General features: G+C 32.8%; 1 long non-coding RNA gene across 1 annotated transcript; it reads right to left on the bottom strand.

Moving 5' to 3' along the window:
• Window positions 1-2,657: 2,657 nt before the first annotated feature.
• Window positions 2,658-6,557, bottom strand: LOC144439670 (uncharacterized). The gene is made up of 4 exons (XR_013481133.1): window positions 6,437-6,557; window positions 5,535-5,699; window positions 3,371-3,480; window positions 2,658-2,734 (listed from the first exon to the last, which is right to left on the bottom strand). It is a non-coding gene; the product is annotated as an uncharacterized LOC144439670 (long non-coding RNA).
• Window positions 6,558-7,524: the final 967 nt, after the last annotated feature.

Genomic DNA, 7,524 nt, shown 5'->3' on the forward strand with positions numbered 1-7,524 from the left:
AAAGATTTATTGTGGCTTCGCCACAACACCATCTTAAACCTAAATTCAATAATGAGTTGGGTACAGCCATGTGAATGGATTTGTGTATCCCTTCTGTCTGTCTCTCTGTCTGTATTTCCCTTTCTAGTCCCTGCCTGTCTCTCTCTGTCTCTCTCTGTCTTTTTTCTTTTTTCTGTGGAGAAATTGTTTTGAACATTCAAACCCCAGGAGCAGTTGTTTACCTTCTACTTTGCAAACTTGTACAGTTCATTTACCTACCATACATTTAATTTTAGAGCAGTCAATAGCCAAGCAAATGTGTGTCTGCCAAAATATACAGGGTAGGTAATATAGACATACAGTTGTATAATAATCTTTTGACTCAAATAAAATTGGGGTATTGAAGACAATTCACAAGTAGTCTATGGCTGTAGGCTGGGTACTGTATAATTACACCTTAAAATATGTGTGGCTGAGAGGGGCTAAAAAAATTCTTGGGTTCATTTTGGAAGGAGAGGCCATTACATTGTTTGCGTGTGCAAGGGGGGGGGGTGCAAAAAAAAGTTTGACTAAAATAATTTCTCCCCACCCCCACCCCTTGCCTGTGATAAATTCTGATCCCAGTCTTAGTTTTTTTAATGTGTTTACAAGGTTTTTACATTGTAGTAGTTTGACCACTACATGTACAGTTTTCCCCATGGGTATACACCATAGATAAATGTATAGATATAACATTCATATATGGAGAGGGGGGGTGGGGGTGGTCTAAAGGAACTAATTTTATTTATTAAGCTTGTTACACATTGTGCCATCGTCCATAAATGGATTAAAGGAAGACATTGACTTTTCTGTTTGTTACAAGGGGTTAAATGTATTACAAGCACTAAGTGTGGCCTTTGACGAGGCATGACAATGGTATGTGTACTGTATTATTTATGATGTACCTAGAGATCAGTTACTACTCAGATACATGTAACAGAGTTTGCATAGACTGTAGTCCTTCAGATCACTTGATAAGGGTATGTGCAGACTAAAAAAGTGACACATACACATACGTACAACTTTAAGGCTAGTGGACTATACAGCTGCCTGGCTACAGGGTGGTCTTTTAGGACTTATTCAGGGGTATCTGTACTATAAAAAGGATTTTGTCATATACCCAGTATCGTTTCCAATGCAATTGAATGGAGAGCATGCGCTTTGAACCCAGGCAATAATTTTACCTATCATGGCCGGCCCGGCACACTTTGCCCAAATATGAATACATCAATTATCTGTTCGCTCAATGGTTTTGTTAATTTCTTCACTATTTTGATATTTCTGCAAATAAAATAATATTTCAGTGCCAATTTATGTGATTATGTTATTCAAATGATGTTTCCTGCCACTGCATGGTGTAAAACTTTTACATCCTGGATATGGGTTTTGCAGACCTTGGTAGTACTGCTTACAGACCCTCCTAAAGTTAGGCCCTTCCACCGCACAACCTCAGTCTGCAAAACCCATAATCCGGACCATAAAGATTAGTGGAGAATTGACCTATCAGCAGATATATTACAGTGGTATATTTTGTAGGAATATAGTTTTGATTTCTATATACTGTACAGTTTTATTATGTACCACTAGTACGTCTATTGTTGTGATGGAAGAGTGGCATCCAATGCTACTTATGTCTTTCACATAAATGTTTTCAAAGGCTAATACTATCCCACTGTATACCAAAATATTGACTACATGCTGCCATCCATATTAACTTAATGTATTAAAATGTTTCCTAATATCAGCTGCTAGCCTATAAAATAAGGAAACAAGATAGATGAACTGAGTGGGCTTCTTTCAAATACCTAAATAGTTTTATGAATGGAAGCAGGCACATTGCCCCCCCCCCCATTCTTTTGGCACCCCAGCATTTTGCGCCCCCCCCCCCTCCTCAGTTGAATCGAAAGTATTTTGAGAAATTTTCAGTTTACTTTTACTTGTCTATTCATTCCTAATTATCTCACTATTCATTCTTGAATCTTACATAAATAATAAATGCTTTGTTTTGTTTGATAAGAATAGAGCAGGTGACATGTCAGCAAAAGTAAAAGAATTACAAGTTTACAAATAAATAGTAAAATGGGCTCTCTTAATATAAGTCTATGAAGCACATCCAAACAAAGAAAACAAAGTATATTCATTTTTAGCAGACTTCAACCATGCTATTGGTGTTCACTCAAAAATGATGTCTTTTGTTGACAATTTCCACGTACAATCTTTGAAGTTCAACACTAGATTCAATAATGGTAAACCACAAAGAATCATAAATGATTTTTCTGAATGAAATAGACAGTTAGTATACTTGCAAGATCAGTGCATGGACTATTAGTCACTGATAAGTACATTCAAGATCAATTCAACTTGATGATAAGGACTATGTTGATATATTATGAGGAGGGGGGGGGGGGGGGGCAAAAAGACCATGCGGGGGCAACAGGCCAAAGAGCAATGGGTCTAGAACCCATATGTACTGACTCTGTGAACACACATCCCTAGGAATTACTGATATACCTTAAGTTTATTACAAGATCTATCAAACACATCCAAAAACAGAAAACAGAGAACACTGTATATTCATTTTTAGTAAACTTCAATATTGAATTTCACTCAGAAATTACATAACATATAAATATTACAAATCTCAGAATCATGGCATGATGTATGTGAACCTGGTTGTAAAAGTACACTTGTTTTCACATGTATAGATGGCTTTATTCTGTGGATTAAAAAAAGAAAAGAAATGTCAACATTATATGACATAAGCAATAACTTCTACATAAACACAACCTGACAGACAGACAGACAGACAGACAGACAGACATACATACATACATACATACAGACAGACAAGCAAATAGACTGACGGACAGACAGACAGACAGACACGGGATGAGTGTATATGGGATGAAATTGAGAAAGGGAGTGACAGAAACAGTAACAGGTTGAGAGTAAAAAATATAAACATAACTAAAGGAGAGAAATTGTAATAGTGAAAATAAACAAATGTGAATGAGAGTACAACAGTCAGAGAAGAGAAACAGGTGAATTGAGACAGACAAGATGACTACAAGAAAGTATGTGAGAGAGACACACACATGGAGACAGATTGAGATGGATGGATGGATGGACAGACAGACAGACAGGAGTTTGCGAGTGTCAGATGGTTACAGGAAGCAGATGTTAGAAAGGGGGAGCGATGTGCAAGATTGCAAGAAAAAGTTAAAGCTCATAGAGATAGAACAGTGTGACTCTGACAGTAGGGTCAAACTATTAATTAATTAATGACTGTCATACTAAAAATAAACACTAAAACAATTGTTTATGAATCAGAAATTCTGAAACTATATCTTACCAAAGACATTCCTCTTCACTCACTGGCAAGTATTGATATTTTTCACTCTGACCATTTCATCTGTCTGTCACTGTCAGTCTAAAACTAATGTAATCTTACATTCTAGAAATCTGTAAGACAAGGTAGACAAATGTTTATATTAGAATTGTAGTGATTTCAGAATAAATATCTAAAACTTTTGTAAAACTACTGTACTGATATAAAACTATTTTACTGTACAGTAACAGAAATCATTTGACAGATTTCACACATTAAAATTAACAGCGCCCTCTATACATAATAAAACTGTTATCTCAATACTTGGATGTCAGCAAGACAGATACTAGATAAATGTCACTTTTGTCTGATTTCACTATTTCTGGTAATAAAATTTAAAAATTCTCAGAACAATAAACTCATTGTTTGAGGGAAATCAGGATGTATTTTGATTTTAAAAGATCTAATGCCAGAATTTTATACCACAACAGGCTCAGCATTATCTAATCTCAGTCAATTTCTAACTATACAGATTATCAAAGACACATTTAATTACCACAATACAAAATTTGAAGAAAAAAACCTAGCCAGTAACACAGGAGCCAAAAACAGCATAGCCCATAAAATTGGGCAATACGGTGTGAAGTGAATCACTTTATAAGCTAACTAAAAATTTAAAATGTAAAGTAATGAAGGAATGAATGATACAGGCAGGCAACATCAAAATAAAAAAGTTTTCATGACATTAAAAAAAAACATTAAAAATTAAATAAGTCACCAACAAACACTGCTTAAATTTTGCTAACAAATTAAAAACACATTGTTTGTTCTATCTAAAACAAAAAATTCAATTTTCTTTGGTCATCATTTTATGTTGCCATGGTTACAGTGTTAAGATTTAATAACTTTCACACTTCAGAAAGACTAGACAATCAAAATAATTATCAGAATTAAACAATATTTTTTTAAAAAGTAGGAAAGAAACTGAAAGATGGATAATTATTGAAGTAGTAACAAGAGTCAAACAAACAAACAGTCTATTTTGCATAATTTTTTGATATTTTGATTACTGTGAAAAGTTTTAAATATTTCAAAATCATGTTGCCATGGTTACATAGTGCTAAAATATATGAAGGTTTTATACTAGTTATTAACCCTTATTTCATTTTCAAGTTTTCTGATGAAAAGAATTTTGGCAAAATACATATGAAAACAATTACTGGAATAAATCTGATATTTTACAAACAAACATCAAACTCTTGCATAAAGTCATAAAGAGTATAAATAAATAGTGATCACTGGGTTAATAAAAATAAGTGAAGTTCAAAGTGAACAAGTAAAACAGAAATTTTCTAATTATTTACATTTTAGCTTTTTGTATTACCATGGTTACAGAGTTCAATTATCAATAGATTAACCACAAAAAATTCTAGTTATGGTTTCAATAAATTTTGGTGATAAAAATTTAATGTACCAAATGATTAAACATTAAAATAAAATGAAACAATCATGAAAAATAAGACAATTAAACATACACTGGAGTAAATTTGAGGAAATTTCACAAACTAACAAACAAATCACCCTCCCCACAATAAAAATAAAATGTGTTGGATGTAAAATGTTTCATTAAAACTAAAAGAATTGAAAAATCTTTTTAAATAACAGCTACAATTACACTTTTAGCATTTTAGCATTTTGTGTTGCCATGGTTACCAAGTAATAATTCTAGTGTATATAACACTCAATCATTCTATCAAGTTACATTCAATTTACACCAAGAATTTTTGTAGAAAATCAACTTTTCAGAATATTTATCATAATTCTAGTTGTTGTCTGCTAATTGACCTTTGACCTTTCCTTTTGTTATTCCAGGATTACCCTGGAAAGGCACTATCCATAAATTCACAGGTGACGGAACACAGCATGGAACACTTCATTACCCTAGGGGACTATTCCATAGGAATAATGGAGATTTTGTTTTGTGTGATAGTGAATATTATAGGATTTTAGTTTTGGACTGGGAATTGAATTGTAAAAGTGTAATTCAGTTCAATTCATTTGCTAAGTCATTCAATCCTATTGATGTCGTTGTGTCTAATAATGATATATTCTATATTACTGATTTCAATAACGACAGTCTGGTGATTTGTACTGAGAAATGTAAAATTATCAAAGTTCTACAACTTACATATCAGGGTGAACATATCAGACCCTTGGCTGTATGTCTGTCAATGGGATACATCTATATTACAGATTGGTGGAATGGTTGTGTATATTGTATAGATGGTAAATCCTACAAAGTTATTAAATCATCACATCAACTGACTGATGGTGGTTGGTGGCTCTACTCTATCTGTGTAAATACAAAGGGTCACATTATGATATCAGATGATTACAATCAGTGTATACATATATTGGATAAAGATTTAAACAAACTCACAACACTGACCCATCAACTCTTACAGACCCCTAGAGGACTCTGTCTGGATCAGTTTGATAATTTGTATGTGTGTGTAGGTTATAGAGAGAAGGGCAAACTGTTGAAATTTAATTCACAGGGTAAACTTGTGTCACAAATAGCTGACAGTGAAGTGTATGACCCATGGAGCATTGTGCATGTTACAGATGACATCATTGCATGGACAGAGTATGAGGGTCACTGTGTAAAGATATTGTACCGTTAAAACAGAGATGACAACATTGTAGAATGTGAAATTCTAAATTTGATTTTGAACTTGAAAATACTGAGATTTTTTCATGCATAATTTTATTTATGCAGTGATGTACATATTTCTAAAGACATAACATTATCATACTGGGATAATGTTATTATTTTGTGATAAAATTGTTACTAAAAGTTTCCATTTTGGATCAGAATTTAAGTTTACCTTGTATTAAATCGATCGGTTGGTAACTACAAGGTATATTTTTGAATTTTGAATTTTTTAATCATTTTTTATATCACAGCACACAACAACACAGACCGTCTAATACACTATAGACCGGTAAACGTTATATCGTGTAGACTGCGATTAGGTTGTCATCTCTGTTTTATATTTTGATGTATGCAAGACATGTAAATTATCTTACCTGTACTTTGACTGAAGTGTTTCACACTTATTTCAGGTAAAAATTCCACTCGATGTCAGATTTTATCGCTAGATTTAACGATTCTTTACCACAGCGACACAGTACAGTGCCAACACTCGTGTGGTACTGGAGAACTAATCCCTCACAGGTCACATCCGACAGAGGGCGATATTCATCACAGACTAACATTCCTTCACACACAGACGACACGCTTCGTGCAGGTGACGACCTTGCGTTTTTATAGAATGTACAGTTTTGTTATGTATTTGTCTCTGTTTTCAGGGATTTTTTTTAATTCTGATTAAATTTAATTTAATTATTGTTCTATCTTTTCATAGATTTTAATGAGATGTTTTGATCACATTTTAGTGGAAAATAAAACCCCTCGTGACAGACATACAGCGTTTTTATGAAATGGGGAAATTGAAAGTACAATGACTGTTGTTTTAATACAACATTTTGTAATGTATAATTTTCACTATATCAATAAAACTAGTCAACTTTATCAACTTTAATTTATAGCAATAGATTAAGGAAGTGATTAAAAGTGAACGACATCTAGTCAATTGTTTATAATTATCCAGTGACTATTTTACAAGAGATAATTCAGTCAATTGTTTATATTGAGTGACTATTTTACAAGAGATAACATCTAGTCAATTGTTTATATTGAGTGACTATTTTACAAGAGATAACATCTAGTCAATTGTTTATATTCAGTGACTATTTTACAAGAGATAACATCTAGTCAATTGTTTATATTTAGTAACTATTTTGCAAGAGATATCACTTATACTGTGTACAACACAATGTACTAATAGAAGCATAAACTTTGCAAAGAAAGCGATTTTTGTTTTAATTTTATAATATAATCTAGATTTATTCAGAGATATGTCATGAAAACATTAGTTGTGATTCTAACAAAGATATAGAATTTTAATAAAGTTGATAAATGTTCTCAAATATATTTTCTATCTTCATGTCTGTTTGCTGTTTTCTAATTAGATGTTATCCCCCAATATTTTTCTTCGTTTAGCCAAGGAAGATACGAGTGACCTAAGGGACCTTTGTCACTACTCGGCTAGCGA

This window comes from Glandiceps talaboti, chromosome 9, assembly GCF_964340395.1.
Source record: "Glandiceps talaboti chromosome 9, keGlaTala1.1, whole genome shotgun sequence".
In the NCBI taxonomy this organism is placed as follows: domain Eukaryota; kingdom Metazoa; phylum Hemichordata; class Enteropneusta; family Spengelidae; genus Glandiceps; species Glandiceps talaboti.